Source organism: Arachis hypogaea, chromosome 16, assembly GCF_003086295.3.
Source record: "Arachis hypogaea cultivar Tifrunner chromosome 16, arahy.Tifrunner.gnm2.J5K5, whole genome shotgun sequence".
NCBI classification, from domain to species: domain Eukaryota; kingdom Viridiplantae; phylum Streptophyta; class Magnoliopsida; order Fabales; family Fabaceae; genus Arachis; species Arachis hypogaea.
The window spans coordinates 72,428,685-72,454,372 of NC_092051.1; positions in this window are offsets into that span (position 1 = coordinate 72,428,685).

The following is a 25,688-nucleotide window of genomic DNA, read 5'->3' on the forward strand; positions in this document are numbered from 1 at the left end:
CCTTAAATACTAAACAGATGATTAGTAAGGGTAAAACAGTCTATTTAGTAATAAAATCCGCTTTTGGGGCCCACTTGGTGAGTGTTTACACTGAGCTTTGATGAGATCCACGTGGTATGAGGTCCATTGGGCATGGAACGCTAGCTAGGGAAACCTCAATGGGCGTTTGGACGCTGGTCTCTGCTTTTGGGCGCTGGACGCCTGGAAGGGGGCAGGAGTCTGGTGTTGAACGCCAGTTTTGGGCCTTCTAATCCGAAGCAAAGTATGGGCTATTATATATTGCAGGAAAGCTCTGGAAGTCAGCTTTCCATAGCCGTTAAGGTCATTCCATTAGGACTTCTGTAGCTCCAGAAAAGCTCTTCCGAATTCAGGTAGGTCAGATTTGTCTCTAAATCAGACTTCTACTCTAGCTCCTCAATTTCAGCCAGAAAATACCTGAAATTGTCCAAAAACAAAAAAAAACTTATAGTAGAATCCAAAAATGTGATTTTAACACTAAAACTTATAAAAACTTAATAAAAACTAAATAAAAACTACTAAAAACTATATGAAAGTGATGCCAAAAAGCGTATAAAATATCCGCTCATCACAACACTAAACTTAAACTGTTGCTTGTCCCCAAGCAACTAAAAACACAGTTGGATGGAAAAGAAAATTAAGATACAATAAATTTCTATATTTCAAATGATGCTTAGTTAAAATCAGATGAGCGGGACTTAGTAGCTTTTAGCTTCTGAATAGTTTTGGCATCTTATTATCCATTGAAACTTAGAATGGTTGGCATCTTTAGGAACTTAGAATCCAAATGATATTATTGACTTTCCTAGTTAAGCTTATTTTGATTTTTGAACACAGCTTTCAGAGTCTTGGCCATGACCCTAAGCACTCTGTTTTCGAGTATTACTACTAGATACGTTCATGCCACAGACACTTTAACTGGGTGAACCTTTTCAGATTCTGACTCAGCTTTGCTAGAGTCTCCAGATAGAGGTGTCCAGAGTTCTTAAGCACACTCTTTTTGCTTTGGACCACGACCTTAACCGCTCAGTCTCAAGCTTTTCACTTGACACCTTCACACCACAAGCACATGGTTAAGGACAACTTGTTTTAGCTGCTTAGGCCAAGATTTTATTCCTTTGGGCCCTCCTATCCATTAATGCTCAAAACCTTGGGTCCTTTTACCCTTGACTTTTACTTTAAAGGGTTATTGGCTTTTTCAATCAGCCTTCCTTTTCCTGCATTTTTGGGCAGTAATGGATTTTTCTACTTTTCATTTTTTTTTTCTTTTTTGCCCTTTTTTTTCTTTTTTCGCATGCATAGGTAATTTTTTTTTCTTTTGCAACATGCTTTTTCTTTTTCTTTTAGCTGCTTTTTCTTGCTTCAAGAATCAATTTTTAGATTTTTCAGATTATCAATAATACTTTTCCTTTTTTTATTCTTTCAAGAGCCAACATTCTAAAATTCCAACCTTCAAATATGCACTGTTCATCCATACATTCAAAAACCAAAAGCAAATGACACCATATCAACATAATTAAACTATTCTTATTTTAATACTTGAAATTCATGCATCTCTCAATTCTTTTTAATAAAAATTTTCTTTTAAGCAAGGTGAGAGATATATGGAACATTTTACAACTTTAAGACATCAGTGCCAATGATCATGCAACTAGAACAAGAAAATAGACAAATAAACAGATAGAAAACAGAAAAATAATAGGAAATGCGTGTAAAGAGAATGAATCCACCTTTAATAGTGGTGGCTAGTGCTCCTCTTTGAGGATCCAATGTGATTTTTGATCTCTTCTATGTCACTTCTTTGCCTTTGTTGTTCTTCCCTCATAGCCCTTTGGTCTTCCCTTATGGCTCTTTGGTCTTCTCTTATTTCATTGAGGGTGGTAGCATGCCCTTGATGCTCCATCCTCAATTACTTCATGTTAGTGCTCAATTCTCCAAGAGAAGTTTACCATTGTTCCCAATAGCTTTGGGAAGGAAAATACATCCCTTGAGGCATCTCAGGAATTTCATAATGAGGCAAATGCACAGGCTCTTGTGCATGCTCTCTGGTTTGCTCCATTTACTTCTTAGTGATGGGCTTATTCTGCCCAATAGAGATCTCAATTTATGATAATTCCAGCTGAATTGCATAGGTGACAGATGAGATATGGAAATGCCAACCTGGCATTGGTGTGAGGCTTCTCAGCTACCTTGTACATTTCTTGAGGAATCACCTCATGTGCTTCCACCTCAGTTTCAATCATGATGCAATGAATCATGATGGCTCTGTCAACAGTCACTTCTGACCGATTGCTAGTAGAGATGATGGATCTTTGGATGAATTCTAACCATCCTCTAGCTACGGGCTTAAGGTCAACCCTTCTTAACTGAATGGGCTTGCCTTGGGAATCCCTTTTCTACTGTGCGCCTTCTACACAGATATCTGAGAGCACTTGATCCAATCTCTGATCATAGTTGACTCTCCTAGTGTAAGGAAGAGGATCTCCTTGCAATAGAGGCAAGTTGAACGCTAACTTCACACTTTCCAGGATGAAATCTAAGATTCTTCCTCGGACCATGGTGCTCAAATTCCTTGGATCTGGGTTCACACTAGTGTCATGGTTTATAATAACCCATGCATTAGCATAGAACTCTTGCACCATTAGAATCCCAACCTCTTAGATGGGATTGGTTAGGACTTCCCAACCTCTTCTTTGGATTTCTTTTCGGATTTTCGGATACTCATTCTTCTTGAGCATGAAAGGGACCTCAGGGATCACTTTTTTCTCAGCCACTACTTCATAGAAATGGTCTTGGTAGGCTTTGGTGATGAATCTCTCTATCTTCCTAGAGGAGTTTCTAACCTTGGGTGCCATGAATGGTAATGGAAAGAAAAAAAGCCATGCTTTTTCAACACCAAACTTAAAACTTTGCTCGTCCTCAAGCAAAAATTGAAGAATGGAGTAGAAGAAGAAGAAAACAAGGAGGGAGAGGGAGAGAGAGGGCTCAGCCTTGTGGGTGTAATAGGGTTTGAGAGGTGTGTGTATGAAGGGTTATGGAGAGGGGTATTTATAGGAAGGAGAGTGGGTAGGTTCGGCCATAGGGTGGGTTTTGGGTGGGAAATTCAATTTAGAAGTGGGTGGGGGTAGGTGGGAGTTATGATGGTTTGGGAAAATGGTATGGATGTGATTGGGCTAGGGTTTATAGGGAAGTGTGTTTGGGGAAGTGTGAAAGTAAGTGGGGTAGGTAGGGTAGGTGAAGATACTGTAGGACCTACAGGTCCTGAGAGGCTACAAAATCTAGATTCCCTGCTTCTCTGCACTGGCATTTGAACGCCCAGGGGCTGCTCCCTGGCTGGCGTTCAACGGCAGCAATGCTCCCCTATTGGGGCGTTGAATGCCCAGTGAGGGCTTCCTCATTGGCGTTCAACTTTGACACTCTATCCGGAGTGCTCTATTTTCACTGCTGTAAAATTTTGTCACTGTTCTGACTGATGCATATGATCATGACTTTGACAACTGAAAGGAAAAATAAAAAGATATGGTTGAGTAAGGTTGGGTTGCCTCCCAACAAGCGCTTCTTTAACGTCATTAGCATGACCTTTAGCTCCTAATGGAGGTGAGCATGGACTCAGATTTTCACCTCTTACAGTGAATTTTCTTCCTGTCCTCTCATGAATAAGCTCTACATGCTCTAGAGATAGGATACAACTTACTGTGTGTGGTAAGACTGGCTTCTTAGTGAAGACAACTCTCATGCCAGGTGAGAGGCCTTCAGTAGGAACTTTCTTGTTCCTCCAGCCTTTAGGTACTTTCTTTTTAGTACCTCTGTGATTAGAGCTTGTTGAGGGCTACCCAACACCAAACTTATAATTGATGTCTGGGGGCTCTGCAGAGCTCTGCATAGAAAGAGAGGGTTGGCACACTAGGTGTTACACTGTTATCTCTCTTTTAGAGGGAGAACTAAGATGAGGCATCTTGAATAAGATGTGATACTCCCCTAATTTTAGGGTCAGTTTTCCCTTAGCCACATTAATGATAGCATTAGCTATAGCTAGGAAAGGTCTTCCAAGGATGACACAGTCATCCTCATCTTCTCCAATGTCCAAGATGATGAATTTCATAGGGATGTAGTAGTTTTTAACTTTAACCAAGACATCCTCTACTAAGCCATATGGCTTCTTCATGGTCTTGTCTGCCATCTCTAATGAGATGTGTGCAGCTTGTACCTCAAGGATTCCTAGCTTCTCCATTACAGAGACTGGCATGAGGTTAATACTTGAACCTAAGTCACACAGAGCCTTTTCAAAAGTCATAGTGCCTATGGTATAAGAAATCAGAAAGCGTCTAAGATCTGGAAGCTTCTGAGGTGGCTCTAGCTGAACCAAAGCATGGATTTCTTTAGTAAGCAGTGGAGGTTCTTCCTCCAAGGGCTTTGTACCAAATAATTTGGCATTCAGCTTCATAAGAGCTCCTAGGCTTTGAGCAATTTGCTCTTTCCTAGTGTCTTCATCCTCACTTGAGGATGAGTAGTCATCAGAACTCATACACTGCAGAAGTGCATTCAAAGGAACCTTTATGGTCTTTATGGTTTTCTTTGGTTCTGGGATAGAGGGTTCTTGAGTGGGCTTTAAGCACTCAAAGGGTGTGCCTTTACTGGTGTTTAACGGCAGCTCTGTCAGCTTATTGGGCGTTCAACGCCCTTGCTGTCCACCCTGACTGGCGTTAAACGCCAGTCCCTCTAGCATTCTGGGTGTTGAACGCCCAGTGAAGGCTTCTTCACTGGCGTTCAATGCCTTCCTAATCTCCTCTAATTCGGCCTCTACCTCCATGGTTATGGCCTTGAACTCTTCTCTATGATTAACCTCAGTATTACTGGGAAGAGTGTCAAGTGGAGTCTCAAAGATCCTCTTGCTCAGTTGACCAACCTGTACCTCCAAGTTTCTAATGGAGGACCTTGTTTCATTAATGAAACTATGGCTGGTCTTAGTGAGGCTGGAGACTAGAACAGCTAAGTCAGAAAGGCTCTGCTTAGAGGTCTCCATATTCCCTTAATAAGATGGGAATAGTGGTCTATTGTTGAACCTATTCTGGTTCCTACCACCTTGATTGAAACCTTGCTGAGGTTTCTATTGATCCTTCCATGAGAGGTTAGGATGATTTCTCTACGAACGGTTGTAACTGTTTCCATAGGGCTCTCCCATGTAATTCACCTTCTCCATGGTGGGTTGATCAGGATCATAAGCTTCTTCTTCAAGAGAAGCTTCCTGAGTACTGCCAGCTACAGTTTGCATTCCAGTCAGATACTGGAAAATCATATTGTCTTGCTGAGTCAATATTTTAATCTGAGCCAGGATGGCATTCAGAGTCTCAACTTCATAAACTATTTTCTTCTGAGAGATTTCATGATTTACAGGATTTCTTTCAAAAGTGTACATGAACTAGTTGTTAGCTACCATTTCAATGAGTTCTCTTGCTTCTGTAGGTATTTTCTTCAAGTGGAGGGATCCACCTGTTGAGCTATCTAATGAGATCTTGGATATCTCAGACAAGCCATCATAGAACATGCCTATGATGGACCATTTTGAGAGCATGTCAAGAGGACATCTTCTGATCAGCTGCTTGTATCTTTCCCAAGCTTCATAGAGGGATTCACCTTCTCTTTGTCTGAAGGTTTGAACTTCCACTCTAATCTTGCTCATTCTTTGAGGAGGAAAGAACTTAGCCAGAAAAGTATTAACCAGCTTTTCCCAAGAGTCAAGACTCTCTCTTGGTTGGGCATCCAACCAAAACCTAGCTCTGTCCCTTAAAGCAAAGGGAAAGAGCATCAACTTGTAGACTTCAGGATTAACTCCATTAGTCTTTACAGTATCACAGATCTGTAAGAATTCAGCTAAGAACTGATGTGGATCTTCCATTGGAAGTCCTTGGAATTTGCAGTTCTGCTGCAAAAGAGAGACTAACTGAGGCTTAAGCTCAAAATTGTTAGCTCCAATGGCAGGTACAGCAATGCTTCTACCATAAAAGTTAGAGGTAGGCATGGTGAAGTCACCAAGGACCTTTCTTGGCTCCTCTTGAGGTTCGTCCATGTCCTCATTTTCTTGTTCAAAACTTTCTGAAAGGTCTCTTCCGGAGTGTTGTGCTTTAGCTTGCTGTAAATGCCTTATTAGAGTCTTCTCAGGTTCAGGATCAGGAGTCAATAGGGGTTCTTTATCCCTATTCCTAGTCATAAAGAAGAAGAAAAAGAATAGAAAAAAAAGAGGAAGACTATTTTCACCAATAGGCAAGACGCTCCTCCTTAAAGTGAGATGTGAAGAAAGAAGAAGAAGACAGAAAAGAAATAAAACAAGTAGAATAAGAATACTTTGAAAATAGGAGATATAAGTAAATAAGAGAAGATGAAAGTTGAGAAGGAAGAATAGAGAGGGGAAGTAATTCGAATAAATAGAAGTGAGAAGAAGAGAAGTATAAATAGAAAAAGTTAATAAGAATTAAAATATTTTTGTTTTAACTTATTTATTAAATTAATTTTCAAAAATTATGGTTAATAATTTAAAAAAGAATTGAAAATTAGTTAATATATTTTCGAAAAAGTGAAGAGAGAAAAGAGGGGGGAATTTTTGAAAATTGAGAAGAGATGAGAGTTAGTTAGGAAGTTTTGAAAAAGAAGAGAGGGAAGATAAGATATTAATTAAAAATGTTTGAATTTTAAAATAAGATAGAAGATAAGATAAGAAAAGTTTTGAAATTAAAATTTGAAATTACAAAAGAGATAAAAAAATTAAAATGATTTGAAAAAGATTTTATTTTAAAATTGGAATTTAGAAAAGATAAGATAATAAACAAAAATAAAAAAGATAAGATTTTTGAATTTTGACTTTGAAAAAGATTTGATTTTTAAAGTTTGAATTTTGTCAAAGATAAGATTTTTAATTTTGAAATTTAAAATTTGAATTCTTAAATTTTGAAAATTGAAAAAGATAAGATTTTTGAAAAAGATATGATTTTTATTTTTGAAAATATTTGATTTTTGAAAATATTTGATTTTTTAAGATTGACAACTAAGATAAGATAAGATAAAAATTTTAAAAATAAAATCTGAATTTTTATTTTAAATTTTCGAAAATTATGTTAGAATTTAGGAAAGATATTTTTTTATTTTTGAAATTACTGATGAAAGAGAAAAACACATAAAAGACACAAAACTTAAAATTTTTAGATCTAGTGCAGCTAAATTACAAACAACTTTAAAAAAATTTGATCGAACCAACCATTACTTTCATTAGATGTTCCATAAGAAAAACAAAAACAAAAAGAATAATTAATCCCATTAAATTATACGATATTCCAAGTGCAATCATTAAAAAAAAAGTAAAATTATATGAATTAAATAATTCAATGTTAGTATATATAAGAAGGTCACAAGGTGCCAGCATATTTAGCTGGCCACTCGTTTTTTTATTCAACAACATTTTTTTTTCTTTTTTTTTCTACAATTTTTTTTCTTTCCTCTCTCTCTCTTCCTTTAATTTCTACAGAAAGAATCAATTCCTTCTCATTGCAATTGTTTCCAACTTGCCATTGATTTTGCTCCTTCATAAGGAGGAGGGAAAAAAATACAGCTTGTTCTCTCTCTCTTTCTCTCTCTTATGTTCTTAGTTCATATTATGGTGGAAAATTCCCATGACTCTGAAGTTTGATTAACCACATTTTTGTGTGTAAAGATCTTTGCTTTGAGCTTCAGTGATTAATAGGTTGATGCTGTTCTTCCTTATAAGCCATTCATAACTCAAAAAAGAATAAAAATTTTTAAGATAAAAATACTTACAAGACTCAAGAACGCTTTAAAGACTAACAAGAATACGAAGAACAAAATTCAAAGATTCAAGAACACAAGAACATAAAAAGAACACCAAACTTAAAATTTTTAGAAAACCAAAATATATATTTTCAAAAATCAAAAGAAAATAAACAAAAAAACATCAAACTTAATGATTTGAGAAAAGATTTAAACAAAGAAAAATTAGTTTTGAAAAATTTTAGAAAGAAAGACTCAAAGGAACAATAATTACCAAAAACATAAGCACAACGCTCTAACCAATTGAACACAAAAAATAAAAATATTTTTGAAAAACCTTTTTAAAGTTTTCGAAAAAAATTGAGAAGAAGAAAACAAAAAGACTCAACAAGAACACAAATTGAACAAAGAAAAGAAAAATAAATTAAAAAAAAAAACTTTATTGATTTTTTTTTCGAAAATTTGAAAAAAAAAGAATCAAAATCAAGGACTTAACAAAAATTAAATTTAACTGATCTAGGGAGCAAGACAATCCTTCAGTTTGTCCAAACTCAACAATCTCCGGCAATGGCGCCAAAAACTTGGTTCGCACGAATCCCACATCTTCGTACAGCAGTACCAGCAAGTGCACTGGGTCGTCCAAGTAATACCTGAGTGAGTCAGGGTCGATCCCACGGAGATTGTGATTTAAAGCAAGCTATGATTATCTTGCAGGTCTTGGTCAGGCAGAATCAGAAGGTTGTTGGTTTCATTATAAACAGAAATTATTTAATGCGGAATAAGGAAAAAGAGGTAGAAAATACTGATAGGAATAGAGTTAAGGATTGGAGTTGCGTTGTCTTTTTGAATTAACTCTGGTACTACTGTCTTCTCTGCTTGTGAATGATCTTCTTCAATGGCAGGCTGTAAGTCATTCGCACCTTTATTGAGAGGTCGTCAATACTCCTTTGGATTTGAACCCCAGGGCTAGTGTGGATCCATCTCTGCTTAAGGGTGAAGTGCGTACAGTCCATTCTCCTTAATGATCCTACTCAAAATATCATAGACAAGGTTGGATCTTCTGGATCAGAGAATACTGCATCATTGGGTTCTAGCCTCTACCACAGAGACCCAAATCTCCCCGAAATCGGCTGAACTGGTGTCCCAAGAAGTTTCCAACGAAGTCGTGGATTAGCCGTCTGAGAGATGTATGATTCAAGCTGGTGGTGCGTGCTTTCCACTGAAGTATTCACACGAACCCAAGTAGATGCGGGTGTTTGTCAGACACGTTCGTGTTAATGTGATGAACAGAGCTAATTTGTTAGATCATCCTATTCACCACGTTGAAGTGCGAATATACATCTTAGAATTAATCAGACATGGATCGGAGAAGAAACAGTAATACTATTATTAATTTATTGGACTCAGTAGGGCTCCTCCCCTCAACCTAGGCAGATTAGAAAATCATACTGAAGTAAAAATACAATGTAAAACGTGTATGATGACTGAATGGAATCGAAGAAGATCTGAATGACATAAATAAAATCCCTTAAATACGAAACATATGACTAGTAAGGGTAAATCAATCTATTTAGTGATAAAATCTACTTCTAGGGCCCACTAGGTGAGTGTTTGGGCTGAGCTTTGATGAGATCCACGTGCTATGAGGTCTCCTGGGCACGGAACACTAGCTAGGGGGTCCTCAATGCGCGTTTGGACGTTGGTCTCTGCCTTTGGGTGCTGGACGCCTGGAATGGGGTAGGAGGCTGGTGTTGGACACCAGTTTTGAGCCTTCTAATACGAAGCAAAGTATGAACTATTATATAAAGCTGAAAAACTCTGGAAGTCAGCTTTCCATAGCCATTGAGAGCTCTCCATTTGGACTTATGTAGCTCTAGAAAAGCTCTTCCAAATGTAGGTAGGTCAGATTTGGATAGCATCTGCAGTGCTTTCTCTATCTCTGAATCAAACTTTTGCTCCAGCTCCTCAATTTCAGCCAAAAAATATTTGAAATTGTCCAAAAACACAAAAACTCATAGTAGAATCAAAAAATTTGATTTTAACACTAAAACCTATAAAAACGTAATAAAAACTAAATAAAAATACCTAAAAACTATATGAAGGTGATGCAAAAAAACGTATAAAATAGCCACTCATCAGTAGCCGATTGACATCATATGAGATAGAGGATGAATCCTTGATGAAGAGGGAAACGGCGGTTCGAAAATTTAGCAAAACAGTTTCTTTGTTGGTAGCATAGTCCAAACTGACAAGTAACCCTCCCAATCAAAGATTAATACAAATAAAAATAACTGAGAGTAATTAAACCTTGGGTCATCTTCCCTAGAAACTAGTGACCAAGAGCGCACAATTTTTGTTGTAAAAATCAAGTGGGTTTCCAATAATGAAGCAAACAATTAAGAAATAATGAACAATCAAAATTGCAATTAATAAACTAATAAAGGAATTAAAGAACTATCTATGTAATATGGACAAGTAAAGCTTTAAAAAGATTGAACTATGATTCAAATCATAAATGAAACCTTGAATTGGGATGAGTTATGAAATCTCTTCCTTGTCATAACCACAACTATGATAATTATATTGTATTAATCTCACCTAGTCAACTCTTAACATCGAAGAGTAAGTCAAGTTAGAATAATTATTCTTAATCCACAAATCCTAGGTAACTTATTAATTACCTTAGTAAAAAGCTAGTGTAAGTGAAAACAATAACAACCCAAGAATTATCACTAAATGTCGGACATTTTGACTCTAGTATTCCATATACTCATTTTCCCAAGCCAAAGGGTAGAAATCTACCACATAATCAAAATTGCCGTTTCATCAAACACATGGTAGGCATAATCATAAAACATGGCAAAATTGGAAAAATACTTGAAACTATGAAAAACCCATAAATAAAATCAACAATGGCAACTCAACAAACAAAAAATAACCACTAAAAATCAAATTCATCAACTAGAACTCAAAATTGCAAAAGAATATATCTATTGATAAAGTGAATTAAAATATAAGAAAGTGTAGAACAAGCAGTATAATAAAAGAGAAAATTAAGAAATACTTACAATGAAAATAAGTAAGAATCCAAGATCAAAATTGGAAAATGCAAACTTGTAGAAAACCCTTATTACCCTAAGGAAATTGAGAGAAAAATCTAACCTAAAACTACCTAAAACTATCTAAAACTATGCATCAATGTGTTGTCTATTGTATGGTATGTACATGGTATTGTCTCCCCTTGCTAGCCCTCCTTATATGCTTCAGCACACTCAGAAATGGGCCAAAAAGCCTCCCCAAAAGCGAGCCACGTGACTTTTTAATGATGTCACGTGCTGAGACTTGTGTGTACGCACAGGTGTGTGCGTACACACACTTGCTGATTTCCTCTTGCACGTACGCACAGAAGATTGTGCGTACGCACACTTGACTGTGTGCTTCTCCTTTGTTTTCTTCATATTTTCTCCGAATTGCATGCTTCTCTTCCACTCTTACCAAGCCATTCCTACCTATTACACCTAAATCACTCATCAAAAACTCAATGCATTGAATGGAATGAAAGTGGAACAAAAATAATTACAATATATTCTTTTGCGGTGAATAAATGTGGGTTTATATAATAACATCTACTCGATTCAATCTAAAATTTATCGTCAAATATGGATTCATAAATTCTCTCACACTTAAACAATAGCATGTTCTCATGCTAATCACAATAAAAGGAGAGAAATGAAAAGGGCAAGCAAGTTATTTAATGTACTAACTACATGAATGCAACTATGTTGATAATTACCTACACATGTATTTATATGAAAGTTCCTAATGAATTTGGTAAAATAAACAATAGAATTTCAATCAATCCAAAATAGATCATTAGGGGTATTTTAAGGAATTAATTCAATATGATCAATGTCCAAAGATTTGATTTGAAATTTTCAAAAATTAATTTCAACAACTTGCAAGAAGACACAAGATAAGAGAAGGAATCATAGAATTGAGCAATTGAACCCCTCATCGGATGTGTATACGCTCTAGTCACTCAGTGTTTGGGGCTTAAGCACTCAATTCTCATTTAATCAAGTTTTCTAGGATTTTCTAGTCATCTAACAATCAACTAATACTTGATGCATGAATGCAAATATCATGAGGTCTTTTGAGGGTAGGATTAATATGGTTAGGTGGACTAGTAGATTGGATCTTTGATTAGCTCAAGTATCCCACCTAATCCTATATCAACCTATGTACATAAGAGAAAACAACCAAACTTCCCATTCATCTCCTTTCTTACATTCACTCATGCATCTTCTTTCTAATTCACATACATATGCATTCTTTATTTTCATTTTTTATTATCATTCATTCCTTTTTCTCTTTTTCTTCTTCTTTTCTTCTTTTTTTCAAAAGTATATACACCAAATTTTTTCTTTTGTCACTAAAAAGCGATGCATATGTTTTAAGTAATGAATGCATGAGTTTTACCCATTTTTCAAAATTTCTTAATGAATACTCAAAGAAGACTAACTACCAATGTGTCCCCACGAATCCCCCCACACTTGAATAACACACACTCTTCAACCCAGGCAAATCAAATATACAATCCATGGGCATTAATGGATTTTCGCTTAGGGAGAAAAATATGCTTAAAATTAGAACAAAAAGGAAATTAAAAGGCTCAAAAGTGGTTTACAAAGGTAGATGTAAGGGTACGTCTATATGGGCTAGTGAGTTTTAATTTCAAAAATGGCCTCAATCATACTAAATGCATTCAAAACATCAAACTAACCAAAGTGCAATGTAATGGAATACCAAAAACATAACTACTAAAAACTAGAAAGTAGTGCGAAGTGTTAGAAAGAGAAATTTACGCCCCAAAATTGCGGATCCTCCCCCATACTTAATCATTGCACGGTTCTCTATGCAAGCACATAATCTGGGAGGTCGAAGATCAAAGAGGCTCCATCTTCAGCTGGTTGGCACTGGGGGCTCGGGCTGTTGTATAAAACAAATAAACAGGAATTGAGGAAGAGTTCATATGAGTGTGATATGATAAAAGACAATGTGTGTATTCTAATTGTGCACACTGTTTAGAACACACATATTGGCCGGGTAGAACAGTAACAACACAATCAAAAGAGATAGCATGTGTTCCCAATTAATTAGCCTAGGTTGCAAGTAAAGAATAAGGAAAAGTTAAGGCACAAACAAACCTAGGTAACCATAACTCATGTGAATTGAATATTTGATATATTGGATATTGAAATTGTGCAAGTGAAAGTGCAAAATTGATATAGAAGCACAACAAACAAAAACCAATCCAATAATGAAAAAACTCCTTATTCATCCTGAATCATAATGATTATAGTCACATGGTAAAGGTACTTGTTGCAAAAGGTGATAAGCTGGATAAGAATCAAGTTAAGTCACTCAAACAAATGCAAAGCATTAAAAACAAACAAGTACCTTGTAATGTGATTATGTTGATTTGAAAACCGTAATGAACAAGGAGGTAAATTCAATTCACGAATATTCAATGCACTTGTTAAAAATTACACCAAATATGGGACCCAATGGTAATTCCCTTATCAAATTTGGTGCTAGTTATTCAAAGTAACAAACAAGTACATTATGGAAATTTCAATCCAACATAACATCATAAATGATTCAAAAGTGCACAATGGATAGAATGCCAAACAATAATATGGATTAAAGCATATGGTAGCTACAACCTATAAATTAAACTCAAAGTTCATTCAGGAAATTAAACAAAGACTTAATGCTTAGTGCACATATTCAACAAATTTCAATTAAGAACGAACCCAATCACTGTCATGCAAACACTCGCAACTTATTTAATTAACAAATAACAAGAAAACCTAATATAATTACTAAAATGAAAATGAAATGCAATTAAAATAAACTTGGAGAAGGAGAAAAATAGGTCAAAAATAAGAGAAGAGAGGGATGGAGAGGTGTGAAAGTGCCTTAGGGCTTAAGTCAAAGTGCAATCAATATCTTGCCCAAAATAGCACTAGGGCGTACGCACATATCTTGGTGCGTACACACACTGGGTGGAAAATGGGGGTATGCGGACGCACAATAATGTGTGAGCACTTTCAGCAGAGAGGGAATTAAGAAGTGTGCGTACGAAGAGGGGTGCATACGAACAAAAGACCTTTTTTATTGGTAGAAAGGATCATGCGTGCATATGCACAGGGGCGAGCGTACGCATAAGGAAGGAAAAAGGAAGGGATGCACATGCACATGGGTGTGCGATGTAACACCCCAATTACCCTAAGCCTTACCTCTAGCCGTAAAGCAAAGTTAATCAGAGGTTACGACAGTCCTAAGGCTTATACATATTTATATATGGAAGGAAATAATATATTATAGAACCCTGATGAAAGAAATAGCTAAAAAAGTAGGATTTGAAAACCGCAAAACGTTCACACGAAGCTAACGCATAAGAAACAAGATATAGATGCAAGAGAATGGAATATATATAGATATAATAGTATAATAATCATAGGGACTAGTCGGGACTTGCGGCATTTAAGCCGACTAGTATATACAGACATACAGAGTTTTTGAGTTAAAAATAGTTTACACAACTATTCTCTCAAATAAGCCTCTAAGGCCATAAAGATAAATATACAAAAGATGTGAGAGTAACTATAACAAGGAAAAACATAAATAAACCAAGGAGGAACCATACTCTGCTTTGTCACCATATCCGCAATCTCACCGAGGTGGACTACGACCTGTATCTGAAAAACAACAATAAAGTATGGAATGAGAACCGGAAGTTCTCAGTATGGTAACAGTGCCCAATGATGTAAGATGTAAGGCTCTGGGACGCCGAAGGCAATCCTAGAACTTCACATCACATATGGATATTCAAGCTTAGAATAAAATAAATAATATATACAGAAATTAAACCATAAACCATAAGCAGGGTTATCTAACTTAGGGGATTTCTAACTAATACTAATCACACCGCTGTATCCCACAGCCCTCGCCAACCTAACCTCTGTGCGATTCCATCGCCACCGCCTACCTAACCTCCTCAGCACCAGACAATCACAATTAATACAAACAAGTAAAACACAATTAATATTCATATACAACAAGTAGTTCAAGAAGCAGATAGGCATGTTATACAATTAGGCAAACTCAAGTAAACAAAGCAAACAAGCATATAGAAGATGCACATGATGAATGTCTGTCCTATTGGCTGTGATATCACAAGTCGGTTATTGTGCCAAACCCGACAGCAAATCCAGTCGACAACTCCCGGATCAGTCTTTCTATTGTGCATAAGGAGGAAAATTCCGAGGGAGAGTGCCCTACCACCTTCCTCTGGTTGTCATATGATTCCATGGGTTAGTGGCCTACTACCTTGCAATCAGAGAGAAGTCGCATTTTCCGGAGGAATAGTTCCGAGGGATGAGTTCCCTACCCACCTTCTCCTTTCAGAGAGAAATATTTCGAGGGAGAGTGCCCTACCACCTTCCTCTGGTTGCGAGAAATATGAGTGAGAAGCCCAGCTTCAACTCTCACATTCGAACGTAGGCAGGATACTGCCACAGCACCTATGACGGAGAACAATACAAATTGTAATCACATATTCAATCTCAGAGGCCACTCCTCTTAACATTTCCACTCATACTCCTCACAACCATCATCAAGTCATAAATTCCATTCCGAACTCTTAGTTCATCAATTTCTCAAATTCGTTATCACACTACAAGAAAATAAGCTTTCTGCTACGCTTTTAAAGCGTGCCGAAAAGTGCTAAAAAGCTTGCCGATAGCTTTTTGCCACACTTTTTGAGCTATCGGCAGGCTTTTGAAAGGGTCACTTCTGCTAGCGTGTCGGTTGCTCTATCGCCACGCTTTTGTGGATCTATCGGCATGCTTTCTTTTTGGCCACACTTTCAACTCTTGTCACACTTAAAAGCGTGGCCATAAGTGTTAATCTATCGGTACGCTTTAAAAGCATACCAAAAAGTTCACATATCTCCACACTTTTAAAGTGTGCCAAGAAATTTATTTTTGGCTACACTTTGAAAGCGTGCCGATAGAGCACAAACAGGCACGCTTTTAAAAGTGTGGCTTTCCCACTAAATCCTTTTGCCACGCTTTCAAAGCGTGGCCTATTCCTTTGTCAAATTAAAAAAAAGGAGAAAATTAGAAAGCATAATAATAATTAAAAAATTACAATTCTATCATAATAATTAAAAAGAGAAAATTAGAAGGCATAAGAATTGATTTTTTATTGATTTACATGAATTATTTACATGCTATAATAATAATTTAAATTAAAACTGTAATGATCCAAAGATATGAAGGATGGAAAACCAAAAAGTGATATACAGCAGAACTATGATTAACAAAAAGTTTATGTGGGAAGAACTCCTGCTACCATTTGCTTTAAAACTCTCTGTGTGTGATTGTGGCTCTCATCATCCTGCAGATATCATCAAAAATTGTTTAGAACATAAGTTGACACTAGATGTAGCAATTATAGACCTATTCTATTAATTTCAGCATAAGCAAAAGCAACACAAAAAACTGAAAAACATACAAGTTACAATAAAGTTCATGGTATAATAAAAAAGACATTGCTCCCTCTCTAGTATCTAGAAAGAAGAAAATTGATTTGTAAATCTACCACCCCCTCTCAATAATAAACTATGCACAGAACAGTAACTGTATGAAAGAACTTCATCTAAAGTAAATTTGCATAATTTCAAACCCTAATCTCAAGTAACAGTAAGAAATAGCGAAAGATCCCTTAAAAGATTTTTCAGCTATACATACTGCATATAGAGAAAGCAAAAGAACATAATGCTGAGATTATAATTGAAGAAATAGCAGACCTACTCCAAAAGGGCATTTGCGCGATCTCTCAAATTTGGAGCTCGTGGCAAGAAAGTTTCATGGTGTTAGAGTTCTGCTGGTGCAATTTTTTTGTTAAGACCAAGCCGTTCATCTAATCTAATCTTTTCCCAATTACCAAATCCATGAAAATGTATTCTAAGAAGCAATCTTGCATCATCAACTATCCATGAACAAAATAGAGTCAACAAAAGCAACAAACAAGTAACCCATTGGAATGCACAATACAAACTACAGGGGATAGACATACTTTGGTTCCATCCACAACCTTTTGACCAGTTTGAAGGCTTGAGATATGATAAAATACAGAACTATTGAATGGGATCTTCATACCGACTAATGCGCTTTGATAGGAGTTGAGGTTGTTGGACACAGGCAAGTAGATCATTCACCTTCACTGGGACACCGAAAAAATCCAACAAAGGCATCTGGTTGCAATACTAGATGGTATAAGTATCTAAGGAAGTTAGGTAAATAAATAAATAAAATAAATTTGTATAGAAAAAATGTATAAACAACCTTTGAATCCAGATTGCCAAGTTCTGCTGCCTCTGTACAACCATCAATTAGAGCATTGAAGAGTTCACACTGTGCTTCAAGTGAAGCAGCTCCAAGTGCACCACCAACCTCAGCAACAATCAAGTCAATTTGGCTCTCATTCCCATATTTCATAACCTGGTCATTTTATAGGGTAGAACATACAAAATATTTAAGTGCAAAGAAACTAACATGGAGCACATACACTACACATGTACAAAAACAGCAATGACGGGCAGATACATAGCCAAGCACTTACAAGCACACAAGACATACAACCCATCCCTACCCTGACTTCAAAATGCCAACAAAATACTCTGCTACAATATATATTAAGAAACAAATACAGGTGATCATATAAAATACCATCAATGAAACAAGTGTAGCAAACTACACAAATAAGGCAGATACTTTCCAGATGCATTTTAATGACTTTCTTATACAATTCATGGAAGGAAATGAAAACCAAACATCAATTGTTTCAGATTCACACATAGGAAATAGAATGTGCTTTATCTCTACGAAATTGCATGCAAATAACTACCCATTACCCAAACTCCAACCAAAGTTTAGTTTGGCACCAGCAGCCACAACAAGCTATTAAGTATAAAATTTGACCCTCACGTCATCATATCCCTCAGAACAAGTAAAGGCTCCAGAAATCTAGTTTCCTTCTGAGCATCTACACCCCTACAGCCCTACCTTCACTCATTTTTTACAGTGGAAATGCATAAAGTTTAACTGATGATCCTACAATGTATAACTAGCCATTTCTTTAGCATGAGACTGATTTTCCTTAACTGCTTAAAATTATCAACATACTTATCATGTAAATACAAGAGGGTCCTCAACCATCGGGGCACACCAAATGCAACAGACTTTGCTTAGAAATTATTGAAAACTGAGTCATTGAATCTTACTGAACGGGAAAAACGGAGTGCATCTCTTTTAGATAAATTCCCATATGACCAATTTCTCACTTGGGCAGATGCTCTATCAATCATTGGTACTGCAGGAGCTGAGTACTCTACTTTCTGGCATTTCTGAGCTCATTCAGGTGGTTCAGGATCCTTCTTTTTTCTTTTATTACTTCTTTCAGATTGATTATCCTCTACATAGCTTTTAATATTCCTTGCAGAACATGGAGCAAGAGCATCCTAAAATAGGAAATAGAAAAATATATCCATGGAGGAATATATAATCCTCAAAACTCAACAAGAAACATCTAAAGAATAAATAAACCCATTTTTAAAGGCAGCATATTTCTTTTGAAGAAAAATATATCCGTTTTAATTTCAGTTGCCAATTTTTTGCATAATCCCTTTTAATTCTATTTGATCCCAATTATACAATTATTAACAAAATAGCGAAAATTCTCAATTTTAGCTTCAATCATTGATAAAGTTCATATTTTTATGAATACCCATATTAGTGATCTTCACTCAATATGATTATTTTCAGCAACAAAGAGAATAATTAATTGATATTTTCAGCCAAAAAATCAAAGATAGCAACAAAACAGAAAAGGGAAGAACAAAGAAATTTGTTGGAATTCACCAAATTGGGACCAGGTTGTGCGAAGGAAGCCGAGGAGTTGCTGAAGGCGAGGAGGAAGTTCGGGTTCAGAAACAACATTCAAAACAAGCACAACCCAAAACAAAAAATTAAAACTGGCAACAAAGAACTCCAAATAAGGTAGAAATTCAACAACTAACTCCAAATAAGAAAAATAGATGCAGAGTTTTAGAGAGCTGGGTGAAGGATGTAGAGGAATGCGACTGTTTATTGCGTTGTACCGCATAGGACGATAGCGGCTGCAAGATCCACGGAGGACGACGGGCGATGGGTGAGTTCCGAGGAGGAGAACAGGCGACAGCTTCGGAGTGCGACTTCGAGTGATGGGCGAGTTCCACGGAGGACTACGGGCGACGGCCGCTGTGACTGCGAGGGAAGGAAAGGGTGAGCCAGGGACTGCAACGGTGGAGGGGATGAGTGGCACCAAGGAGGAGAGTGGAGAGGGGCCGAATCTATGAGGATTGAGGGAAAGACTGAAATAATGGTGCTGGAGAAAGATGGAGGACAAGGAGAAGTGCTCGAATGCTGAAAATGAGGGAGAGGGAGAGGGAGAGGGAGGCATTACTGTTGCATGAATTAGGGTTAGGGGAATGGGATAGAAATGTGAGATTCAAAAGTGATGAACATGAAGACGAGCAGCTACTGGGTGCCACGGCTTCTTTAGGGTTGAGGTGAATTTGGAAACAAAGTGTACAATGTTATCACTTATATGTTTAAAAGTGAAAATTGTTTGAAAAAAATTGGTGGAAAACTAAATTTTGGGGGAGGGAACTCTATCGGTACGCTTTTGTAGGGTGTCCAAATAAACACGAGATATGGGCACGCTTTAAAAAGGTGACCATTGGAAGACAAATTAGCTACGCTTTTTAAGCGTACCGATTTTTCTCTATGGCCACGCTTTTCAAGCGTGACAAAAAAAAGCGTGGCCAAATTTCAAATAAGTGGCCACCCTCATAAAAGCATGCCGATTTCTTTCTATTGCAAAAAAAGCGTGGCCAAATCACAGATCAGTGGCCACCCTGACAAAAGCGTGGTCATTGACCACTTATCGGTATGCTTTAAAAGCGTGACAAGAAAAAAGTATGCCGACAAGCCTTTTTTCTTGTAGTGTCAGCAATCGCCATATTCACCACTCTTCCTTCTCTCTCAACCAACTTCTCCTCACTGCACCAGGAACCTAAACTTCCGTTTGCTAACTTTTCAAGGGAAAACCCAACTTAAACCCCTAGGACCTTTCCCATATTTCAATGCTCTAAAATAAGCCCAAGAGTCTTAAAATGGTGTTATAGAAGCTTACAACCTTGTTAGGAAGGTGAAATATTTGAAAACAAAGTTTAAAATTATGAAACAGGGCGTGTGCGTCCGCAGAGGGGTGTGCGTGCGCACGCCCAGTAAGATTTTCAAAGTGTGCGTACGCACAGGGGTGTGCGTACGCACAGGTACTGATCCTTCTCGACTTGTGCGTGCGCACAGGGCTGTGCGTCCGCACAAGTCTTATTCTTTATTGATGTGCGCGCGCACAACCTATGCTAGCGCTACCACCAGAGCCCTTTCCCCTGCCTGTGCGTACGCACATGTCTGTGCGTCCGCACAGAATAAAATTTTCGCAGGGTTATGCATGCGCACAAGGCTGTGCGTGCGTACATATCAGAAAATCCTGAAATTCTGAAACTTTGCAAAATTTCAGATTTTTAACACCAACTTTGAATGATCATAACTTCCTCTACAAAATTCCAAATTTCACAAACTTTATATCGATTTAAAGGGTTTTCAAAGATCTTTAATTCTAAATAAATTTCACCAGATTTTGAAAATCGAGACAAAAGTTATGATCAGACAAAGTTCACCAAATATCCATTGTTACCAGAGGCCTCAAAACTCCAATTTTTCCAAAACTCATAATTCAAAACAAAACCAACCACAACCCAAATATTACCAAAACAACATAAAAGCCCATACCCTTCCTTTTCCAACTCAACTATCCATAATCCCAATTACACTACTCAATACCATCAAATTCCTTAATCATCAACATCCAACATCATCATAAATAATCTTTAACTAACAATCAAACATCAACAACCACTTCAAATCCCCATCACTTAACCTCAACATTATCAATCATATCCACATTCATATTACCACACTCAACATACACACTTACCAACATCAACCAATATCAAAATATATAATTAGCACTAATAACATCAATATTTCCCATCAACCTTTATAATCATTAAATACCAACAACATCATTATTCATCATCAATCCTTAAATACCAACAACCTCATCAACAACACTAATCATCAATACTCATTAACACCACAATTTCCAATAATCATCCTCAACCACAATAATCCAATACAAGCCACAATTATCATCAATTCACATATAAATATTCATACACCAACAACATTCAATCCTATCTTAGGGTCAACTAGCCTATGTGTCCATGAACATTACATATTACATAAAGGAAACCGAAACCATACCTTGGCCGATTTCCAACCGCACCAAACACCAAAACGAAGCCACCAAGCTTGATCCAAAGCCTCAACCAACTCCAACAAACACCAAAAATCAATCTTACCCAACGTGATTAGGGGTAAAATCCAATATTTACCCGCTACTAGAGATCACCTAAACAACCAAAACCACAGAATCTACTCAAAACCATAACCTCAAAAATGCAGAAATCTAGGGCTTGAAAATGGGATGTGAAGAGAGGGATCTTACCAGATTTCTTTGGATAGAAACGTAGAGCTCGACGAGAGCTTTGCGTGGCCACAAACGGCTCGTCAATCGGAGCTCCGGATCAAAAGTGATGGTTTTCGGAAGGTGGGGGTGAAGAGTGTCATCCCTCTTCTCCTCTCCCCTCACCATATCCGTGGCCCGCTCCCCCTCAGCACTGGAAAATGAGCTCAAAGCTCATTAAATTGAGCTTATGTATGTTGGGCATTGGGCTCGGTTTGGGCCCGGTCCAACCCGTTACCGTTTTTAGTCCGTTTGGCCCACTTTGGGCCAAACCTTTAAGATTAGTGTTCGGTTTTCGATTCAAAATTATTTTTATCTTCTCAAAACAATAAATCAATTTTCAAAATATTATTTTCTAAAATACGCGGTACTATACAATCTAGAGCTAGTACAGCCAGCTTAAATGCCAGTACGCATTTTTATAAAAACTTTTCAAAAGAAATACATTTTCTAACTCAAAAAAATTCACTGAAATCAAATTTCACATTTTTATTTTCAAATTAAAACTTCTAAATTTTGAATCTATTTTGGACATTAAAATTATTTTATTAAAACATTTTTACGTGAAAACGCAGATTCTTACATCCTCCCCTCCTTAAAAAGATTTTCGCCCTCGAAAATCCGAATCACGTGATGGGATATATATATATACATATATTTCCCATGAAGCATCCTACTTTCAACGTTGATAATCCAACAAGTTGCCAAGGCACTTCGTTCGCCATCATCCTACCGTGTCGACTTCCCTTTTCGCCTTCCGCTGTGTCACTCTAATTACCGTCATCAAGAATCCGAAAGTTTTCTTAAAACAACTACCAATTTTTGGGTAATATGTTTCTAAAACTTTCAAAACAAGTCTATTCTAAACCAGCTTATTGTTAAAACTTTCTCAAAAGAGTCAAAAATTCAGTTATTCAGAAGTTAAATACTTGAAATCACGTTTTCTTTAAATAAAAACTTTTCAATTTTAGATCCCTTTTGACAAGATAAATTTGAAACCAAGTTCACAAATTGATAAAATCCTAGAACTCACTTTTCTTTTTAAACAATATCCTTCAAACCAAGATTTTTCCGACGTAGTTTCGAAATTGAATTATTTAAACCAAAAGTTTCAAACCAAATTTGAAAATCATTATAAACCATAAAACTTTTTCAACATGGTTCAATGCCATACCAGTTAGAAATCAAAAACCATAATTTAAAAATCGCAAAAGCAGCCGTGTGTACCTCCCCTTCCATAACCATAAACCACATTCTAAAGGACTAAAGCTTCACATTACTGTGCCTAAAGATCGCACACGACATTACAACTATTCTCGAGTTTATTCAGAAGGATAAAAGACTTTGAAACAAGAAGGACAAGCAACAAAGATAATCTCTGCAAGAGTTTCGAAAGAACTGCTGAGTCTACAAGTAAGCAAGGATGTACAATCGATGAAGAGGATTGGAAGAAATTCGGTTTAACAACCTCAAGGATGACTCCCGAATCAAAGATAACTGATAAGAACACAAAAAGGATAAGCAAGGCAGTAGTTTGGAACTAATCAAGCTGAGTTAACAAGTATAAAATTATAAAAGAAGGTTATCTGAAGCTAGTGATGACACTCTCAAGGTTTAAAATTTATGATTAAATATACCTAATACATTTGAATATAAAGAATGAAAAACTGAAAGAAGATCACCTCATGTGCTAAAAGAAAGGTATGTAACTCACATTTCACAAAAGGATGACAGAAACATACGCCAAAACTGCAATGTGGATAAAAGAAAACGAAATTGCATTTTGTCTAAATAGTTTCCAAGTAAAAGACAGAATAGGTGGGGTTTAGAAAATGAGAATCAATTGAGTTAATGCCAAACAATATTGAAAATCTTGAAAGACATTTAGTTACTCAGTCAAATAAGGTATACACTAAAATCCCAACAAGGTTGTAAGAAATCGAAGGTTTGTTCAAGAATTCTCAAAGCTTATATTCAAACAAGCGTGTATAAATTTTTATAGCAAATATGGAACTAGTTAAACTCTATTTAGAAAAGGAAACTCCGATGTAAAAATTTGCTTATCAGTCGGTTTCAAAACTTTGTTTAAAACAGTGTATGCCAACTTCCAAAACAACTTTGTCAATTTAAAGAATAACTATGAAGGCAATTTAAGCGAGAATAATTAATTTAGATTTCTTAAGAGAATCCAAAACTTGTTTCAAGAGTTCACAGCAAAACTCTAAGAATACACATGAAATTGCCATCACATAAGAACATTCAGGAATATTAAGATGTGATTAAAAGAAATCAGACCAAACAAGAAAGGATCTTAAATCAAAGAAGTTCAAACAAGATCCATGAAGCATGGGACATCAAACAAGCTTTCCGTTGGTCCAAAAGAACACAAAACTCGTAAGGAAGGACAAATCAATCAACGGTGAATTTTCAAGAAGGAACCATTGACTAAGGAAGGACAATTAAGAGGACAAACAACACACTAGATAGAAATAAATTCAAGTTGACTCAGACGAGTATGAGATTTACAAGAGAGGAAAAACTAAGATTAGTGGTGACGGTCATAACAGTAAAAGAATAATAAAAAACAGAACCGAGTATATCATTCAAAGAAGTGAAAAGCTTAAAAAGGAATTGGTTTGTTCCTAAAAGGGAAAGATATGAACTCCATACTTTCAAAAGAACAACAATTACATAGAGAATGTGTTGCGCTAAACCAAATTCAAATTAAAAATAAATTAACTGAAGTTTGTCAAATGAAAGTCAACGGAAAAGAGGCAAAAATCTTTCTTTTGAAGAATTCCTAAATACATAATCAAATAAAGATATTTGTAAAAACTATAATAAAGTTGATAGAAAATCAAGTTGCATTTAAAGTAAATATATTTCCATAAATCAGTGAAGAGACAGGCGAGGTATTGGAAACAATTAATTTTAAACTGTAAAAGAAACTTTCAAAGTTTATATAGAGAAGTGTATATCAAATCAAAAGCGATTTTGTTAAGATTTAAAGAATGGCTGTAATTATCGTCAAATAAGAGAAAACTATATTACAATTTGTCTACAAAGGACTCGGAATAAGAGCTTAAAAAGATATAATACATCAAAACATGTTAAAAATATATATATCAAAGAATACATGACTCAAGAGGAAGTGCTTAAACAAAGAAGATAAATACACCAAGAATTTTAAGCAGACATATGCAGTTAGGATCAAACAAGAATGCATATGAACAGAGGAATAAGGTTGGAGAAATCAAACTACTATCCAAAAGAAAAGACCACAAGAACTTTAGGATAGGGTAGGAAAGAACAAGTCACATGATTCTAACAGAATCCAAAGCATGTAACTAAGTAACCTCGAGAAAAAGTTTCTAACGTTCCCAAAACCCATGAATCGTGTTACCTATTACTCGTATCTCGTCTATGATAACCCATTACCAATAAAACAAACCAATAGTTTTTCAAACTCTTTTCAACAGTTTCAAACAATTTCTCAAAATCGTTTTAAGCTTTAAAACCTTTTTCACAAGAATCCAAGCCATACCGTGTAGAAATTGAAAATATTAAGTAAAAACCGCAAAATCGTCAACCGTTACTTCCGTTGCCACAAGTGTTAAGCCGTACCCATCAGCCGATATGCCGCAAACTACACGAACAACTTTTTCCAGAACATGCCGAGCTCGTCGTGCATAGGCTGGGTTATCCATCCTCACTACATCTCCATTAACGTAATCGACCTCATCCGTGAGTTGCCATTATGGTTCCTTTCTTCACCAAACATTCGATATCAAGGTGATCAGTCTCAATACCAAAGGTCTAGTGCTTCAATTTTCCCAAAAAGGCACTCACAAACAAGCATGCTATGAAATATCAAGTAGATAACCTAAATAGCATAAAAGAAAAATGACCCATAGTGTGCAACGAAGCACAATCGGTCCATCCCTCAGGCTCACGAGGACGAATCAGGCTCTGATACCACTAAATGTAACACCCCAATTACCCTAAGCCTTACCTCTAGCCGTAAAGCAAAGGTTAATCAGAGGTTACGACAGTCCTAAGGCTTATACATATTTATATATGGAAGGAAATAAGATATTCTAGAAACCTGATGAAAGATATAGCTAAAAAAA